The 20,166-nt window shown below is 44.6% G+C and overlaps 1 protein-coding gene and 1 long non-coding RNA gene across 9 annotated transcripts in view; one reads left to right on the top strand and one right to left on the bottom strand.

The window, feature by feature from the left end:
- Nucleotides 1–20,166, top strand: part of BCAS3 (BCAS3 microtubule associated cell migration factor) — a 317,385-nt gene that overhangs the window by 245,435 nt on the left and 51,784 nt on the right. The window lies entirely within an intron of this gene.
- LOC113999582 lies at nucleotides 8,040–9,744 on the bottom strand. The gene is made up of 3 exons (XR_003544905.2): nucleotides 9,720–9,744; nucleotides 9,415–9,642; nucleotides 8,040–8,178 (listed from the first exon to the last, which is right to left on the bottom strand). It is a non-coding gene; the product is annotated as an uncharacterized LOC113999582 (long non-coding RNA).

Below are 20,166 nucleotides of genomic sequence, written 5' to 3'. Positions count from 1 at the left end.
CAAGGCAGCTTAAAGATTATGTCCTAATTTCACACTTGCTATGGCATAGCATTACTGGTGCAGAAAATGATGGAGAATAAGCTGAACACTCATTTGCCCATAACCCTACAGGGGGGTAATGTCCTAAAAAGCCACTGAAATTGGATATCTGGAAAATGAACTCATTTTTTAAGTGGGTCACAACATCTGTGATTATCCCGTCGGGATTACGAACGCGATCATGCTGTGGTAGCACCGACTGCTTCCCGTGGGCTTCGCCCCTCTGTGCCAGTGGTCTGTGGCTGGATGAGTGCTGGTGTGCCCAGCACATCCCCAGCTTGCCTTCGTGGGTGGGAGGAAGAAATATGTCAGGATGGTCTAGAAATGCTGGATACGTCAGCCCTGGTTTAAAACGTCGCCTTTGACTTAAATTAGGGATAAATTTTGACCGGTTGTCTTTTAAGATAATACCAGGTTCTTCTATGCTTTTGTTTTCCTGCTCTCCAGGGGATAATTTAAATGTTTTCAAATTAACTTGAAAATTATCTAGAAAGTGGCAGGGAAATTATTTTAGAAGCTACATGGAGCTTTGAGGCACTGTGTGGTGCACATGAACCTTCCTACTCTTCCCCTCAGCAGAAGTCCTGCTGAAGGGGATCCAGTGTGTTTGTGTAGGGGATAAAATATTTTCTCTGTGAGCAATGTAGATGGCAGGCCTGGTGGCAGAGTTTAAAACAAACTCATGACCAAAAGCCCCTCCAGATAATCGTGTTTTGGGAAGGCCTAAAGTTGTCAGTCCAGTTCATGGTGGTGACTTTTATTTCAGGCTTTTGCCTCGTTCTGCCTTAGCACTGTCTTGCTTTTTCAAACAGGAGACAATTACCTTTATCACAGAATCATAGAAACATATGTTTGGGTTGGAAGGGACCTTAAAGATCATCCAGTCCCACCCCCTGCCAGGGGCAGGGACACCTTCCACTAGCCCAGGTTGCTCCAAGCTCCGTCCAACCTGGCCTTGGACACTCCCAGGGATGGGGCAGCCACAATTTCTCTGGGCAACCTGTGCCAGGGCCTCCCCACCCTCACAGGCAAGAACTTTATCCACTTTTCTCCTTCAGGTTTGTCCTGTACATACTGGCTTTGGAGTCTCCAACCCTTTGGAGACCCACAGCTGGGTTGCCCTGTAGGTAGATACAGGCTGTGTCTTTATTCTTGGTTGTTGAGCAAGGATATGCTCTTTCAGGTCCTTTGGATCCTTCTTTCATCCCACATCAGAGCTGTATCTCTTTCCTCCTCCTGAAACCCCTTCCTGAATGTCTTTGGGGCAAACTGCAAAGGATTGTAGCCTCTTAGCAGTTCTTCCTACCCAGCCCTCTAAATTTGTGCCTCACTCTGGACCTCGGGGCACTTTAGGCTGTACATGTGGCAACTTAATCCTTGGAAGATGTGGGAATCCTCAGAACTATGTGCTGGGATTTGGGGTGGAATCTCAATTTCCTTCCTCTCAGATAGAGCACCCTGAGAAAAGGCCGTGGTTGCAGGAGCCATCTGCCAGAAACGAGCTGCGATAGCCGGGACCCGGAGCCGCCGGACAACCCTCACAGCTTCCCAGCAGAGAGCTGGATCCTGCTCCCTGTTCCCTTTCCTCTGCCAGGAGATGAGGCGGGATAGGGGAGAGATTAGTCTGGACTCCAGGAGCCTGTGAAATGGGTATTTTTTTCACGCCCTAATGGTAATAGCATTTTTATGACAAAGAATCCTCTCTGCTGAGGCAACCTGTGGAAGAGGCTGTGCTCCCAGAATGGTGATCTTGAAAGGATTTAGAAGCACAATTGACTGAAGCTTGAAAAATGTGAAACACTCGGAGAAAAAGCTGCCTTCTGTTAGACTAGTTCTGTAGAAAGGGAAAAAAAAAGGGACAAAAGCCAAACCCGGCGATCACACATTCCTCTTCTGCTTAAGGCTCTGAGTGGAGGTTGCCTGCCCTCAACAGAGCCCTCGTTGGGGCAAATCATTACAGTTTGGAGGAACCACTCCTGGTTTTACCAGGTTGTTTTTCTCTGTGGCAGCAGAGGGGTCACAGGCTCCCAAAGGTTATTTCCTGCCACACAGTCACTCGCCAAACAACATTGTTCTTGGGGAGTGCCAACCCCAAACAGTGCTGTACCCCCTCACCATTGTTTACCTAACACCAGTCTTGGCTTTATTTTTCTTCTCGTGGTACTTTGTGTCTGTTCAGGCTCTCACAAATAAAATAGGAAGTGGTAAAAACACAAAGAAGCAGAGGACGAAGCAGTGCAGAGAAAAGGTTGATGCTGGTTTGGGGACAAAGGTGACGTACACAAGGGTCTCTGAAACCTGAAAAGTTCAGTTTTTCATACATTTCAGCTTTGAATATAATTAGCTTACGAGCACTTTGTTGTTTTCATGCCTAAAACCCAGGGCAGGAAGCAGCAGAGAACTGAGATATATCGTGAGATTTATGAAGGCACAGCCCAGAGAGCTTTCAGATGCTGTTTATAAATGTCAGCCCTGTCTAAACCCACAGTGGGCTTGCAGGGGAACCCGGGAGCAGAGAGGTCTTGTCCCTAAGCATGACAAAGCAATTATTGATCTCCCTGACAGGGGAAGCAGCACTAAAAAAGCACAGGGGACGGCGGAGAGAGGGATGGAACGTGACACAGAGGCGGAAGGAGAGGCCAAGGACAGGTTACCAGAGGAGTGGGCCTGAATCCAAATACCCCAGATGCAAAATCCCTCAGTTTTGGTAAACTTGGATTAGCATGTAAGAACAAACAGAAGAACACAGCTGGCCTTGCAGCTCTATCATTGATTAAACAATATCTGCGGGGCTTTGAAGTCTGGAGAAGTTTGGGGAGCTCAGTCTCGCAGTTTATCTGCCAGGGTTGAAGTATTCCATCCTGGTTTTCTGTTTTAGCACCTCTGCAAAAGGGGCTTTTCTAATGAGCTAAATATATAGAAAGGTGTAGGGAGAAACTTGGGATTCAGGCACGGAAAAGATCTATTTAGGGACACCCTGTAGTGACTGTGCTCGAGGCAGTTTTTGGATGCTGTGCCCAGAGTGGCCTGTCCTGCTCCCAGCTCCCTGTGCAGCTCCCAGCTTTCCTGCTGGCAGTGCTTCCATCTTCCCACTCAGGGTGTTGAGAGAGGGAATTTCTTCTGACTAGAAAATTACCTTTTCCAAGTCTGATTTGTATATAAACACAGGGAGTTTTCAATACTGGGAGGAGGGAGATGGACCAAAACCTGGACTTTTAGACTCTTATTGGGGTGTGTATAATTGAAAATTCACATGTGTGGGGGAAGGAGTGAGAACCAGAGGTCAGAAGACAGGAGTTTTATTTGTGATTCTGCCACTACTTCCCATGGTCTGTAGTTGAATTCACTCTCCCCTCTTACAAACTGAGAATAAGACTATTTCCATTGAGTGTTTTAAAATGACCATATGGGAGCCAATAAGTGTGAACTGTTATTATATCTGGAAAAAATTGTGGGTGTTTATGAATGCCCAAGGGCCAGGATCTGTCCCAGATGGGATTCAGCACCTGAGAAAAAGAGCTTGAGTTCATTTCATCTTCTCCAGTGACTTTTTAAGAAACTCATAGGAACTGTATAATGCAGTCCATGATTTAGTGACTAGTTCTGTGCCTGGAGCGAGGCAGGGGGAGAGTCAGGGCCTCAGTCACTGAAACACCACCATGCTGAGGCTTCCATCCGAGAATCACAGAATGGCCTGGCTTGGAAGAGACCTTAAAGCTCATCCAGGGACACCTTCCACTATCCCAGGTTGCTCCAAGGCCAGTCCAACCTGGCCTTGGACACTTCCAGGGATGGGGCAACCACAGCTTCTCTGGGCAGCCTGTTCCAGCTGATTTATAATTTCCCAGGAAGGGCTCTCTTTGCCAGGATTGCAGATTTTTAGCCCAGTCCTGAGAGGTGTTTCGACTGCCCTTAGCACTTCCTCTCAGTGATTGAAGTCTTCCTTTCATTCCCCATTCTTTCTCCCTGTGGATTAGCTGTAGATTTTGTGGCTGTCACGATCTGATGTTTGTCTGTGCAGGGTTTGCAGATGGAGAAGCTTGTGAAAGTTCTGGCACTGGTGTGATGGAGGAATTGAAAGGCCAACCCTCCAATGAGCTGTGTGTGTAGGAAGTGGGAGTTTGGCTTGGCATTGGGAAGGGGAGTGTGGAATCCTGTGCAATGGTTCCTGTCCCCTCCCAGCAGCCAGTTCTCTCCAGGTGGCAGAGCCACGCTGGTGTAAATCACACTTTTACTCCCTGGCTTCAGAGCCAAATCTAAAGACCTTTATGCAAGTCCTGGGAGTTTTGCTGGAGTAAAACCTCCAGATCAGTGATGAGCATGAGCTTTGCTGGCTCTGTTGTGCTCCAGACACTGAAATCCTGCCTGTATTGAAATCGCTGGCAAAACCATCGCTGGCTGCAGTGGAGACAGGACTCCCTCCTCTGATTGAACAACACAGGGGCATGTTGAGCACTTAGGGATCTTAAGTAAAGTTTAAAAATGCTTAAGTCCTTACTAAAAAAAAAAAAAAAATGTGTTTTTTTCTCTGTTGTTAGCAATGGGCATTCTAGATAAGAAGAGAAATGTTTATTTATGTGGTGTGTAATTTCAGTGTCCGAAATCCCAACTTCCTCCAGTAGCCAAACTGTTTTTGGAACACTTGGGTACAGCTCAGTAGAGGAGATCAACAACTTCTGACTTAAATACCAGGCAGTTATGTCTCAGAGCTGTTCTGACAGCTTTATAAATAGGAATATCTGAAATATCTTAAAGGAGATGCTGTTTTGCAGTGGCCACTGAAATCTTTATGGCTGATCTGAACAGGATGTTATAAACCAACTGGATACCCCAATGACTCTGTGCAGATGCTGTATAGGGACATCTTTATCAGTAAAAAGAAAAGATGTTAAAAAGGATCTCTCTTAAGCCAGTGCTTTTAGAAGCAATCTGAAACAGTTCTAACATGGAAGGAGTTCTGATTTTTTTTTTTTTGTGGAAGTAATAACCCACCTGCAGATGAGTATTTGGGGTGAATTTAGTCTGTATTTGCTTCAGGTAGAGTTGTATAATCAGCTTTGTACCCCAAGTTCATGAAAACGGTTTATTTTGACTGATGAGCTTAATGAAGTTTAGTAAAACCACTTCATTACTGTAACCACTGGTCTTAATATTCCAGCCAGGGCAGGCTGCAGGAAGCCTTGGGATAACACATCAGTCCCTTCCTCCTCTTACTAAAGAGGGCTGGAGTCCCACAGAAGTTGAGCTTGTTTGTCCTGGTGTCTGTTCCCGGGCTCATTTTCATGCCTGATTTTACTTCCACACCTTCCTTCCCTGGCATCCTCCTCCTCAGGGTTTCTTACTCACCCTCAGGTACCATTTCGTGAGGTTTCTCCCCCCCCTTTTCCAGCAACTCGCTGTCTGTTCATTCAAATCCCTCCTTAAAACTGACATCTTCCAGGAAATTCTTCCTCCTCCCCTGTCACTGATAATCTCTCCCACATCTTCCTTTATAATTTTTTTCTGTGCCCTGCTCTCTGTTTTTCTGTCAGAGTTTCTGCAAGGCAGGGAATGTGTCTGTTCAGATTATTCCTTACTCTCTCTCTATATATATATTTTAAATACACACTATGAAATACTGCTCGTATAAGTACATGAAAAAGAGAATATTTAACCTTTATAAATATTCACCAATACACCTCTATTGTTTTATAACATCCTGATTCAAAGGGTAGAAGTAAACCACTAGTTCCTGTGTAGCAGCGTGGTCCTATATCTACTCCTCTACATAATAATAAATGTTATGAAAGAAAGCAGCCACTAACGTTTAGGAAACGAAGTAAACTAGAATCAAATTATGTTTGACTCCATAATTTTCAGCTGTAGGACATGTTTGATAGATGAGCTGAGTCTGTATTTGGGTTTGGAAATATGTTATATCTGACTGTAGGTGTGTGTATGTACAGGGTGTCCATGTGCATTCAAATACTAAAGTGACATCACCAGATTCTTATTCTGCATGAATGTTCCATGAAGTAGGAACTCTCTGGTGTTATACTACAGTAAAAGTGGTAATAAAAACCTGGGTTTTAGACCCCTAGCTAAATGCTTGGTTGCACATAAACACACACACGTAGCTGAGAGCAAAGGAGAGATATGTGGGAGATAAAAGAGAACAAATGGACAACTTATAATTACATGTATTTTAGTTCATGTGGTATCCAGATGATCATCCTCGATCCTGACGGGTTTGACAAATCAGTTTATTAGGACTGTAAGTGTAACCCAGGGCTGTGCAGTAGGCAAGGGAACACTGATTATTTTTTTTTCATATTATATTCAGTCATTTCATTATTGGAGGTAAATACTGCTTGTACTTAGAAACACAACAGCTGGTCTCATGTGAGAAGGCAATCCACAGATTAACTTGCCAAATGTATTACCAGTTCATTTCACTAGACTGAGAACCTAAGGGTATTTTAATAGTTTTGACCTTGATCAGACAAGAAAACAAATGCCCTCGTTCTCAAGTTGAACCTGTGACTTAAGGACTGATCTGTTCTGCTGCAGTGTGAAGTGTGCCCAGCAGCCCTGGCAGGCTGGGAACGAGTGTTTTATAAAATAAATGGGCCAAATTCAGTGCTAAAAGGTGTAGTTGTGATTCTCAGGTTGCTCAGGAGGGGAGATGCTCTGATTCCTGCCTTGCTGCTTCCAGTGCTGTTTATGTGGAGGGTTGTTCTGTGCAAATTGGCTCTTGAGTAAGGAGGTGTTTTTAGTCAGATGTTTGCAAGTCTGATTTGGCTTCAGTGTAGATTTTTACATTTTAAAAAGTCGATTTTATTCAAACTGAAAGGCCAGATGTTTGCAGCCTCTTCACTGGACCCTGCTGCTGTTTGCAGACCGTGATGGCTGCAGACTCATGGCTGGGGTTTGTGCACCTCTGGATGCAAAGTGTGACACAAAGAGCTGCTCCAGGGACAGGTGTGTGTGTCCAGCACTGGGAAAGGAGCTTTAGTGAAAATTAAATTGCAGCAGACCTTTCAAAGAGGGACTGTTTTTAACAGAGTTTTCCCCATAAGGTTTTTGTGCAATGGGAGTTTTCCTTCAAGGAAGGCAGTGCTGGACCCTATACCCTGTCAGGGCTGGAGGGACTCTCAGATGTCCCTTTCCCTGAGCAACCTCTCCTGAGAAGTGTCTCTGTTCCCAGGGACTCCTCACACTCAGACTTGCCCAGCGTGGAAAATTGGGCAAGATTAACCTTTTTCAGAGCATGAACTCGCTGGTGGGGCTTATCCAGGCTTAGTCCCTTTAACTGAGGTCTCCAGTGCCTGCGTGGATCCACAGGCCTGACTATCTGCTTTCCTTCAGGAAGAGTTATGAGCACTAAGGATTTAAGGGTGAGACTTTGGAAAGCTCTTGACATTGGCCTAATTCAGTTTGCTTTGAAGTTTGTTTTGTTGGAAGCCAGGCGCCGCAGCCGCCGAGCGCTTCCCGAGCGCCGTCCTGCTGCAGAGAGAAAAGGGATTGAGCCTCCCTGTCCTGCTGGGAGCTGGGTGCTCTCATCTGAGGGGCCAACTGGTGAAACCACTTCTCCCCTTTCCATTTTTGAATCTCTCCTTTTCCTCTGTTTCCTTCTCCCATTGCTTCCTTCTGCCAGCTGTGCCACAACCACACATCAGTGCCAACGGGGGAGTGACAAAAGCGGGAGGGCACCAGCCAGTCCTGACGGTGGCTGAAGCCTCAACATCCATCTCTTGCCTCTCATTTCCTAATCACATCTTTGTCAAAGTCTCGTGGTCACTTATCATTAATTCTCTTGGAAAGAATCGAGTTTGGAGGTGCGGGACAGCCAAAACCTCTGGAAAGCTTTTTCCACAAAACCTACATCTTATTTCACAGTCCCATAGCTGCTTTTAAAAATAGCTTCTCCCTGCATCTCCAAAATCCCTTCTCCTGCTCTGTGCTCTTTGAAGTGAGATAAACCAGACAAATATCAGGATTTTTATTTTTTTTTCACTTTTTTATAACATTTACCAGATTAGCAAATGGGGATTTACTTTCCACTTCCCTTCTACTGTGCTGTTCCTGGAAGAGATAAGGAAAACTCCGTGTTACACACAGCTCCCAGGTCTGCTGAGCGTTGGGTCAGGCTCTTGGTCCCTGCAAAGGAAGAACAGAGCCTTGAACTTGAATCTCAGCAACAAAACTCCTTCCATTTGATCTGGCTCTTGGATTCAGTAAAAGCATTTTTTGATTGTTTTGGAGGGAGGAATTTTTTCAATAAATAAATAATTAGACTATGCAGAAAATCCTAGATTTCCACTTACTACCATTTCAGATGAAAGCAGAGGCTCTTCAATCATGGAATCATAGAATGGCTTGGCTTGGAAGGGACCTTAAAGATCATCTCATTCCAACATCCCTGACGTGGGCAGGGACACCTCCCGCTAGACCAAGATACCCAGAGCCATTATTTCCATTCCATTATTTCCTTGGATTTAGAGTAGTTCAGTACCTAATTTTACTGAATGTTTAAGCTTCATTTAATAATAAGAAGGCAAGAGTAGTTTCCCTACTGTTCTATTCTCCAACTGTGTTTACGTTTTCATAGTAACACAGATTTGTATTTCTTCAAGAATTTCAGGGTGATTTAAACCTCCATTAATATCCACTTCAACATGTTTTTACTAGTTTTGACATCTAATTTCCTGAACACGCTGCCACTTCCCACCCTCGTATTCTCAAGGCAAACGTTGCTCCACCAACACCAATTTTCTTCCCCGTTCGCTGAATTTCCCCCTTTGATTCTGCTGGTTGGCGACAAAAAAAAGAGTTGAGTCGCCATTATCGGCTCCAATCAATAAATCTGAAGGAAGAAAAAGAGGAAACCTCAGCTCAGGGGGAGCCCCAGTCAGCAAACATTTGCTGACAAAGAAAACACTCGTATATCTGACGCGTCATCAGCTCCCGGTGTTTGCTTACGGCGCCCAAGCGCTCGTCACTGCGAGAAGAGACTTGGAGCTGCTGGAGCTGGATTTCCATGGTCCCTCCAAGAGCTGCCTTTAGTCAGAGAACCACCAAGTGCAGTGGAAACTGCTGTTTTCAAGGAATCTTCCTCAAAAGATGGGTGGCTTCAAGGGACATTCTGAGAAACCCGCCGAAGTCGTGCTCGGCTGGTGGTGGGAATGAAAGAGCACGTGCTCTGTTACCCAGAACTTTGCTGTCCTGGTGGGTGAGATGCAGAACCATTGCTTTGTAGTCACTGTGGCTCATGGTTTTTTTCTGGCCCTGGGTTGGCATTTAGTGTTGTCATTGGAATTTGATGTTAATTTAAAAAAAAAAAACAACCCTGAAGATGAAACGATGCTGATAAGAACAAGGTGTAAAAGAATTAACCTCGCTCTGAGGGGGTTGTGCAGCAATGCTTTTGGTGAGTGCTGTGTCCTGGTTGTGTTTCACACAGGCTCTTAGTCTCATCAGCTGGAAAATCTTGAAACAAATACAGCAGATTCTGTGGTGGTTTCTCCACTGAGGAACGTTATCCACACTGTCCATCCTGAGGGGATGCACAAAGTTGCTCGAGCGCTCTGGGTCAGGATTTAAACTATCTTGCACTGCAAGTATCTGGAAAGAAATGAAAACTTTGTTTGTTTTGCAGTGTGCTACTTCCTTTAATTATTCAGCAGACCTCTGGCAACCACCTGATTTATCTCCTCACTGCCTTGCCACTGTAGCAACTGTGATGATCAGTTGTTGGAGTGACACCTCTGTAGTTCCTTTAGTTCCTTTTCCCCCAGGGATGTTCATTCCTTATGGCTGTGGTGTCACACAAGTGGAGTTCCTCTTTCCTGTTAGTGCCTTAAAGAAGCTGTAAATCTATAGGTTGGTGTCTGTGTGGAGTTCTTTTCAACAGAGCTTAAACCCATCTCAGTATCTCTTGAGGCTGAACGATGTTTAATGCTGTTATTTTAGAGGGAGCCTGAGCATGTCATAGACAACCTGACCAATAGTATACCCTAAGTGTGGATCTGAGCTATAAATCTATTCTATACAGCGTGAAGAAGCACTTAGGCCAGGCACATGGCTGAAGTGCCATGCTGGGAGTGCAAGGTTTGCAAACAGCTCATTGAAATGAAGACTAGCAGAGCTATGAATCTTAGCAGAGTTGCTCTGAAGGGTTTACCTGCATCAGTTTCCCTCGTTTTAATTAGATTTTGTCATTTACAGTAGATTTGGGCTTCACAGCATAAATTGGGTGACAGTTGAGATCTTCCCTCGGAAGGTTGGGGACCTCCAATACACTGATAGCCCTAATGTTTGCTCATTATTTTTGCTGGCAAATAGAGATTTATCTTTGTTTATCTGCGGGATTACTTGTTGGGATTGGCTTTGAAGCTCGGGGGGATTATATGATGATGTTTGTGCACAGCACTTCAGGAAATCTTTGCATTCCTGGGAGCATTATAAACAGTGCTCATTGTTAGGTGTCAAACAGCTCGGTGGGAGCTGTGAAAGTGGCAGCTGAAGCACCCCGAGGTCTCTGGGTCTCCACGGGGCACTGCAACAGGGTGAGAGGAGCTGTCCTGCCTCGCTGGAGGTGTGGGGTCAGCACCTGATCTGCTTCCACCCGAGCCAGGTCAGCCCCAGGGTGAGGGTGCCGGGAGGACCACGGCATCTGCCTTATCCCACAGGAGTGAGGGTGAGACCCCCGGCAAATCCCTTGTGGCACAGTAGCCACAGATGGTGGCTACAGTCAGTCACGGCAAAACAGGCTGATTGAAAGTGGTGATTTAGAGCTGGAAGTGTCCTGTTCCCAGAGCACTCAGGGCTCGGACACACCTCATTAGTTTGATGGGCAGAGGGGGTTTTGACTCTCAGTGTTTGCTGAGAATTTTGCCTGCTTCACTTTCTCCGAGGGCTCCCTCTGATAAATCTGCACCTCGTTAGAGATGAGGCTGTTAATTGAAAAAGGGGGCATTTCAGTTTTTAGAGCCTGTTCCACACTCGCTGCTGGGCCGTGGTGGGACACAGTGTAAGGACCCAGCTGGGCAGGTGCCGGGGGCTTTCCTGGCAGGGTGGATGTGATGCCCAGGGAATCCTGGCTGGGTGTGTGTCAGGGATTTCAGGGAGTGGCTGCACAGGCAGGGGCTCTCTTGCCCTCAGTGCAGCTGAGTTGTACCACTGGGTACAAATCTACTCATGGTAAATTAAAATAAATTCAGACATCTTGTCTGAATTTCTACTTCTGATGATATAATCTCTATTTCTGATGATATAATTTCTGGTTTTGATTATATAATTTATCCTTCTGATGTAGTCTGAGAATGGGTTCTTTCCTGGAGACCTCAGTGTCTTCCTGAGCACCAGTTGGTGAATCACTGACTGAGGTTCCCAAAGTTGAGGAGCCCCTGAAACTGGAGCTGTTTGGGCTCAGATCAGAACTGGGGGCAGAACCTGAAATGATTATGAGGATATTGAGAGCTGCACTCTTAAACCACCTGTGCTAGAACTCGATGCAGCAATAAAAAAATGTAAAGCAGAAACAAGGATATCTGTGTGCTAATAACACACAAAAGCCTGTCTGCATTTTAACATTTTAATGTGGGGTGGTTTTTTAGGTTCAGCAGTTTATTATCCAATAACACCCTAAAGGGTTGGGTTTTATTTTTTCTTATTGTCATCTTCATTTTTGCGTTTGAGTGTTTATTCCTTTTTCCTTATTTGGGTTACAGCATCTTGATTTTTTTTTCTGTCCTTTCCTCCAGGAATAATGAAAACCAAAAATACCCCACAGTAATGAGAACCAATAGTGTACAGAGATTAACGTCACAAGCCCATCGCTGACCTCAATAACATTTCACAACATTTAGTTTTCATTACAGTGCAATGTTACTGCAGACTTTTTACATGAACTTCTGAAGAAAAATATATGATAGGGGCTTTCCAAAAATACACACATGTTGGGAAATAAGGCTTCTAAATCAAGAGTTTTACACATCCACCGATCACATTTGACGAATCAGATGTATGGTATTAATTACTCTGAATCACAGCAAGCAGACTTAAACACTTGGAAAACAAAGATTTTGTGCTTTGCTGATGCAGACACGTGTCGTGCCTTCTTCAAAAGGTGCCTCCTGACTTTTAGTGCCATTTGCTCCCTTTGCATGATGAAAGAACGTTCAATTTTTAAATTGTATTTGTAAAAAGTATTGCTTGGCACAGAGCGTAGGAAAGAACATTTAGAACAGGTTGATCTGTAACACCACAAGCAGTCTGTTTTCTATCAATGATTCCTAGCCAGCTTATTAAACAGATTTATACAATGAAAGAATCTAATAACAAAAACATTCACCTCCTTTATTACTTGGCATTATTTATGGCTCTTACTTTTTTTTAGCTACCTTTTTATATATCTGAATCTGCCAACATTGTATTTATAAAGTTTATGTACTAGCAGCATTTGTTGGGCAGGGGTTTGGGTTATTTTATGTTTCTTTCCTCCTACACTTATTATTACTAAACCCTATAGACAAATGCTTGTAAAGATTTAAAAAAAATTCACCAAAGAAAATATTCCGGAGAAACGGAACGCTTGAAAAATTAATTAATTCTGGAGAAATGGAATTTTTAACGTACTTACATTTTAGATATTCTCCATAATAATAAAAGATAATGGTGCTTATGACAGAGCCTATTCCAGGGCTTAACTGTGTTCCCCAGAACCTCCAGCGTTGGATCGTGGATGGGGAAGTGATTACACGCTGCGAAATCAAAAGTTCCTCCTGTGGCTATTAATTGAGATCTCTAAATATCTATAATTGCTGTCCAAAGAACAACTTTGTCTTCCAGAGCTCCTTCCTTCCTTCCTTCCCTCCTTCCTCCCCTCTGTCCGTCCGTGTGTCCCAAGGCGACGGAGCCACAATGGCACGTTTGTCGTCGTCTGGTGGGGTCAGTGGGAGCCCTTGGGCGTCCTCCTGGTGCCAGCACTCGGCTCCAGGCTGGGCTGGGCCTGGCACAGACGTGGCCATGGAATTAAAATATAGTCTCCCTTTCCTATGGATTGTTCTTTCCTGGCAGGCCAGTTCTGCAGCTTCCCGAGCGGCCTCTCCGTGGGGCTGCTCAGGGACAGAACAACCTGGAGTGAGACACGTCTGTTTGTCTGCAAAGCTCCTGTGTGTGCCCAGGGCAATCCTTGTGCTGGTGTTAGAAATGCCTGGAGATGCCTCTTCTGTAGTCAAAGAGAGAAAAAAGGGTCCTATTTGAAAAATGGGGACTGGAAGTCTTAGGGCAGCGCAGGACCCCGAGTTCCCATCGGCAAAGCCAGGACAAAGTGGGTGGTTTGCCCTGGATAGAGGGAAACAGGGGAATCCCTTGGAGATCCATGCAGCAGGCACGAGGAGCAGCTGCTTTCCCCAGGCAAACAATAGCAGTGAACTGTTAAAATAAATAAAAAGTGAGAAGTAGAAGCAGGGGAAGGTTTGCACTGAGCTCTCTTGGTTGAAAATCGCGGCCCTGGGAAACACGATGTGTCCCCCTGAGCTGCCGGGGGGTCAGCGAGTCCTTTCCCCCCCCTTCCTTCCCACCTGAAGCTTTGTTGGTTTATAAATGATCTGTCTGATTCTGGCTCTTGGGTTGCCTTTGTCTCACCCTCCCAGGAACGTTCCCCCTGAATGCCCAGGCTCCAGCTATTTCAGAAGAAAACCTTTATTTTTTTTTCCACTGAGGTTAACCAAGCCTCCTCCTGTTTTGCTGTGCTCAGCAGTTAAGGCCAAAGTTTACAAGAAAGGTAATTACAGTCTTACTTTTAATTGTAATTAACTAGGAGTAAAGAATCAAAATAATCCAGCTACTCTTTTGCTGAACCAGAGCATTATATATAATGTGACAAAGAGAATGCCTTGCCCTTCAGCCATTAATTTTAGCAGCTCTGTTACTCCTAAATCACATAAACCTCTGGTGTCAGAGGGGAGAGAATATGAATCAGCTCAGAGGTTTCCTTGGAATACCTTGCCCGTGGTTGTGTCAGAACGTGCAAGGCTTTGGAAGCACTTGAGGTTGTGATAAATTAGAAACGTGTAATGAAGAAAATCGGGAACTCCGAATGGAGAGGTCACGAGTGAAAAATGTTGGTAGTGAATTACAGGCATTTCTGGGCTCATAAAGACCAAAACTCGGGCTTTTGAAGGGAGTCTTTCCCTTTTATTGTAGAAGGTGTTGGAGCAGTGTGAGTGTGGGGAGGTTGAGGAGTGGCACTGCCCTAAGGAGACGTCACTGCCCTGGCCGTGGCGGGACAGGCACATACGTAGGGATGAGTGGATTCTTAGTCAGCAAAGGATGAAGATGGGAAGCATTTTAACTCTCTTATTCCCAACTGTGTTCATTGATTATGACCCAGAATCCAATTCTGAACATTCAACAGATGCTGCTCTTTCTGAACTCTTTATTGAACTGGGATTGAACTCCTGTTTTTTTACCTTTGCCTTAACTGTGGCCACTTTTCTTGGGTGCAGGGAGGATGAGGCTCAATGGCACCACTAGTGACAAAGAAGTTGAACCAATCCTTGAAAACACAGTGAAATGTCAGATATCCACATTTAAAGCCCAGACCAGGGCAGATTTTACTTGTGCTGCAGCACTTCCACAGCCAAAAACCCGAGTGCCACAGACCTTGGCAGCATTATTAGGGGGATCTTCATTTAAAGATGAACTATTCTGGAACAATTTCCCCACTGTATCTGACACAAACAGGCTTTTCTTCGACACCAGACGTGCATGTCTTCTTGCTCCAGCTATTTTTTTCTTGAACAAACATATGTATTGTAGCCAACGCAAGGAAAATCCCGCTCACTATTTATGTTTCAGTTCCCTGTGTCCCATTAACAATATCCCAGTGTACTCCTGGCACTGGAGCATCTTGATCCAGCTCCAGCACTGTTTTCCTGGATTCCCCTTCGGAGACTTAAGTGCCACGAAGTAATCGGTCTTATTTAGTGACCTTCCATCCCAGAGGCTCTGTTTTTTGGGCACTGAAACGGTTTCCTGTCCCTTCTGACAATTTTTTTGCTAAGCAGGGAGCACCTCTCGCTGTGAATGTGAACTAAGAACAGTTGCCAGCACTAGTGACCCCACTGACAGATTTTATCTGCTGTCCTGTGACTCCTCCACACGTCCAGGAGGTCTGATTTTGATGGTGCTCCTGGACACCACACCAATATTTATTATATGTGCACTATTTGAATATGCTGGGAGCTGTGTGTTTGTCTCCCAAATGGCAAAAGCTTTCCATAGGGAAAAGGAATCCTGTTGCTGGTGCCTTTCCTTTGAGGCTGCTCTCCTTTGTTGTAGTGTATAGATGGAGATCTAGAAACATATGTTTGGGGCTGGTATATATTTAATATCTATATTTGGTGTATATATCATGAGTGTGTGTATTTTAAGGTTAAATGCCACTGACTGATTTAATATATTTTGATATTTTAACTTACTGGATGGCCCACAGCTCATACTTGGGAGAAGTAGTGTAAAGAAGTCTCTTGTCCTTCTATGTACGTTCCAACTCTGTTGACATTGGGTAGCTGAAGCTTTTATCCCTTTTTTTTCCTTTTTTTCTTCTTTTCCATTTTTCTTCTGCTTTTTTCCATCTTTTCCTTTTTTTGTCTCTTCCTTTTTCCTTTTTGCTTTTCTGTTCTTTTTTTTTTTTCTCATTTCCCTTCCCCCTATTTTTATTTTCTCCTTTTTTCCTTTTTCTTCTTTTCCTTTTCCTTTTTCCCCTTCTTTTCCTTTTCCCCCTTCTTTTCCTTTTTTCCTTATCTTCCTTTCTTTCACCTATTTTCATCCTGATTTTTTTTCCCCCCTTCTTTATTTCCTTTTCTCATTTAGTATAAAAGGTGGCTAGGCACACTCTCCTTTGATAGAAATAATTATAGCTTTTGTATCAATATTTTTTAAAAATGCAGTGTTACGGACTCTCATTGCATAAGTATTTTATACATATTTTAAACATATTTGTACATATTTCAGTATACATTAATGCAGATTTATTTTGGGATGGAGTCTGTTTTTTTTTAGCTTAGCTTTGGAAAGCTGGATTTCAAAGCCACCCTCAGCTCCCTGAGTTTTCTGTCCTGTCAACATCAGCCATTGATTTATCCAAAAAGTCACATCGTTTACCACGGAGACATTCAATCATAAAACAACTTCCAGTGTATCCTGTGCTCAGATAGGGAAAAGCATTTCCTAGCTGTGAATCCAGCTGGTCTAATCTTTGATGACTTTGGTTCAGTGGCCAAATCTACTTCTTTGTGCTGTCCTAATGCACCATTAGATTAGTTACTGTCGCTGGAATTGCTGTCGCTCAGGCTCTGCTTTGTGGAGGATCATGGTATTTTTCATAAATCATTTTTTTTTTCCTTCTTCTTTTACTGTTTAAAGGATAACAGTACTGTGGCTTTGCAATTGTTTTATGAGGCAGTAATCTTGTTGCTGGGAGGATAAACCATGAGGCCAGAGGCAGTGCTTATCTCTGGAGAAGCCAGTTATTGCCCAGGAAATCTCTACAGAACATCAATTATCGCAGGTTCCACCCCTTACAAATAGCAACAACGAGATTTTGTGTCCAAAGTAGTCCAAAATAAACCCAAAATGCAGTACTTGGGGGATTCTTTTGCAATTGGTTCACAGCCTTCTGAACTTTCTTTGACTGTCAAAGGCCAAAATCCTGGGATGTTACTCAGGGCCGTGCTTGTGGCTCACGGAGCATCCACAGGCTCTGGCATCACCAAAGCCAACCAGAACAACCCATCCTCCAAAAGCCATGCAGAGAACTCCTGGTTTCTTGTCTCCTTGATGTGCCTTTGACTCAGGCTGCAGGAGGAGGATTTCCCAGCTCAGGCAGCGCTGCACCCGGAGCAGCAGCAGCAGCAGCTTGGGAGCTCATTGCCTTTCACTAGACATTAATAACATTTTTAGGCCTTTCTGCATTTAAAAGCAAGGGTGGGGAAGGCAGCTCAGGGTGATGGTCACCGTGCTAAGCCTGAGTTGGGTGAACAGAGAGTGATCCAGGCACATTCCACAGGGCGCCTCGGGAATCCCGCGGCACCGAACTGGGAAACTGCTAAACATCCCGCCCTGGTGCACTCTGTCTTTAAGAGGTTTATTCAATTAACCGTTTAAACTTTCATTATATTTTGCCATTTGGTGAAGAGGATTCTTATGCATTTAATAGTTTTATGCATTTACCCATTAGCCCTTTAAGTGGGCTCGCTGGGGCGAGCTCTGCCATTTCCCAGCGGCGGCCGGGGAGGGCGGTGGGCAGAGCAGACAGTGATCCATGACACGTGTCACGGCCGTTTGCATCTCCCTGACCTCCCCAATCCATCTCCCCGAAGGTTGCTGTCCATTAATCCCGTGGCAGCTGCTGGTGCAGCCTCTCTGAGGGGCCGGGGCAGGTAGCCAAGGGTTCAGGTACCTTCCCTGCACGAGGAGCCCGGATTGGCAGGATATTTGCATCAAAACACAAACTTGGAAGAAAATGACATATGTTCGTTAACCTAAGGGCTGCTGATCACTTTAAATACTTTAAATTAATCCAGCTTCATTTGTTAAAACTAGCATCATCTGCTTAACAACTGAGGGAACGCTGGGTTATGCTTCAAAACAGGCACCGCAGCAAATCTTACCCTGGTTTTTCATGCAAGGTTGTCTAAAACTCAATTTACAGCAATATTTGCATTCCATGTCAGTCCTTTTTCCTTTTTAAATTCCTGCCACGCAGCGCTGTGCCTGTTTCCTTCCCTTACACTGCAGATATTTCTGGCCCTGCTCTGTCCACGCAGAGAGCTGGGCAGGTCAGGGATTTATCTGCATCCAGGCTGCTTTGGAGGGAGCTGAGGGCAGGACTAACCCACAGTCTGCAGGTAAATTCAAACACTGGGTGTGCAGATTCTCCCCCGTACCAGAAGCTTCTGTAAGCCAATATTTTATGTCTCTTTGGCTTCTGATAATGGCCGAGAATTAAATGTTTGCTGCCTTCAAATGGAATTTTTAAAAAGTAAGATAAGCAGTGGCCATATAATTGCCAAAGCATTCAGAAATGGAGGGCAGGTTTACATGGGATATTAGGAAGAAATTCTTGGCTGGAAGGGTGGTGAGGCCCTGGCACAGGTTGCCCAGAGAAGCTGTGGCTGCCCCATCCCTGGAAGTGTCCAAGGCCAGGTTGGACGGGGCTTGGAGCAACCTCAGATAAGTGGAGGGTGTCCCTGCCCATGGAACCAGGTGATCTTTATGGTCCCTTCCACCCAACCCATTCCATGCTGTGTGATTCCATGACTCATGTCCAGCTCACCAGAGCCCTCCTGGCTCCCACAGCAGCAGTGTTGTCTCAGGGTTGCTCTGTGCAGGCTCCTCCACGGCGGATGCTCTTCCCAGCCAAATATGACCACCTGCAAGTTTGTGCTGGTGTTAGCATTTTCATCTCCCATTATTCAAATCCAGCTGGCTTTGCCTTTGAAGTCCGTTCCCTCATGTTAAATGTTAACTCTAATTTCTCTTGGCCCAGGGAACAGATAGTGCATTCTTTCCTGTCTGTGTGATAATGGCCACAAGTGTGCTGGCTGCCTTCGGCCCGACCCGCCGCTCCGGCTCCCCGCTCTCCTCCACAAGGAATGTCGAGGCCCAGCTCTGCCTCGGGGAGCGGGTTCGTCCTGCAGAAACCTCCAGGCCAGGCCTGTCTCTGAGAACTGCCCCCACACACACAGCACATATATGTCCAAACCTCTCTTCCAAGACTGGCACGTGCTTAGGGCAGGGAAAAATCACCAAGAAATCGCATCTAGGGGTAGATTTTGAGCAACCACAGGGTGTTTTGGGGTTTTTTCAGATTCATGCACGGGCTGATGTTTTGCTTTTTCCAACTGTACTAGCATTTTTCTGAACATATTTCCGTGCTTATGCTTGCATTAAGCACAATAGCACTGGAAGAGGGAGACTTGTGACCATTTGAACTTGAAATCCCCAGAGAGCTTTTTATTCTAATAAAACAGCAAAATATTGGATACATGACACCCCTTACATCAAACTCTATCATATTAAGGAAACCTTAGAACTCTGGTCTGCAGTCTGGCCTGATACATTACAATTCATCTGGGATCAGTATGAGAAATAATTACATCTATTTATTTATTCCACTGTCAGAATGTTGACACTAGTTTTTCATATTGTCTCTGTCACGAAGAATCGTAATTAAATAACATGTCAAATGCATTGATCATACATTTATAAATTTGTTTGATAGATCATGGAGGCCTTTTGTTGTTAGGAGATATCACAAGATTAAACTTAAAGTTTGCCAAGCCATCTACCTCATTCTACACAGGACTTTTTCCTCCTAATTAACCACAGAATTCTGATGGCTTGTCATTCTGATATTGCACAAAGTAATCTCTTCCTTTTTATTTCAAGTTGGGGATGCCGTTTCCCTTCGACCAAAACCTGGCCAGATATGTACAATCATATTAGGGGATGTAATGACATGCTTTTCTTGTAGTTTTTTGGGTTTTTTTTCTATTTTTCTGGCCTAATTCCTCTACTTAAGAGGCACTGTCTTATCACAAAGAAGATCAGCCAGAGCTCGCCTTCAGTTCTTGTGCTTTCTGCACAAAACAGAGCAGGGGCCTTGACCACCCTCATTCTTTCCCCTCTCCTTGTAGTTATGTGTGGACCCGACCCAGATGGGCGAGTGGATGCTGATCAGTGGCCATGAATCCATGAACAACCTTCCAGCTCCTCCACACACACTCCCACCTTTAGGAAAAACAGATTTTTAGGAAGGTGACAAGAACCAGAAAAATCAGTAACTCATGGTGCTTAAATAGTACTGTTTCCTCCAAAGCAAATGTAATTTATAAAGAATCATATTCCCTGTACATGTGCTGCTTCAGAGGATAAAAAGATGTAAATAAATAGGCATTTGTTGTCCCTTTTTGATGTGTTTTCTCCCATTTTCCGTAAGAACATAAGCTAGGAGGGTTTTACTCAGATTTGGTGGCAGAACACATGCATTAAGATTAAGTTTCTTTTTAAAATTTGCATTCTTTGCTTTGTGTGTTTCCTAAATGGGGCAAGAGGGTTTCTTAGTATGTCTTAGTA

This window comes from Pipra filicauda, unplaced genomic scaffold, assembly GCF_003945595.2.
Source record: "Pipra filicauda isolate LSUMZ 115617 unplaced genomic scaffold, ASM394559v2 scaffold211_size2331000_pilon, whole genome shotgun sequence".
NCBI classification, from domain to species: Eukaryota; Metazoa; Chordata; class Aves; order Passeriformes; family Pipridae; genus Pipra; species Pipra filicauda.
Note: the sequence above shows the minus strand (reverse complement) of the source record. Positions and strands in the feature narration are given on the sequence as shown.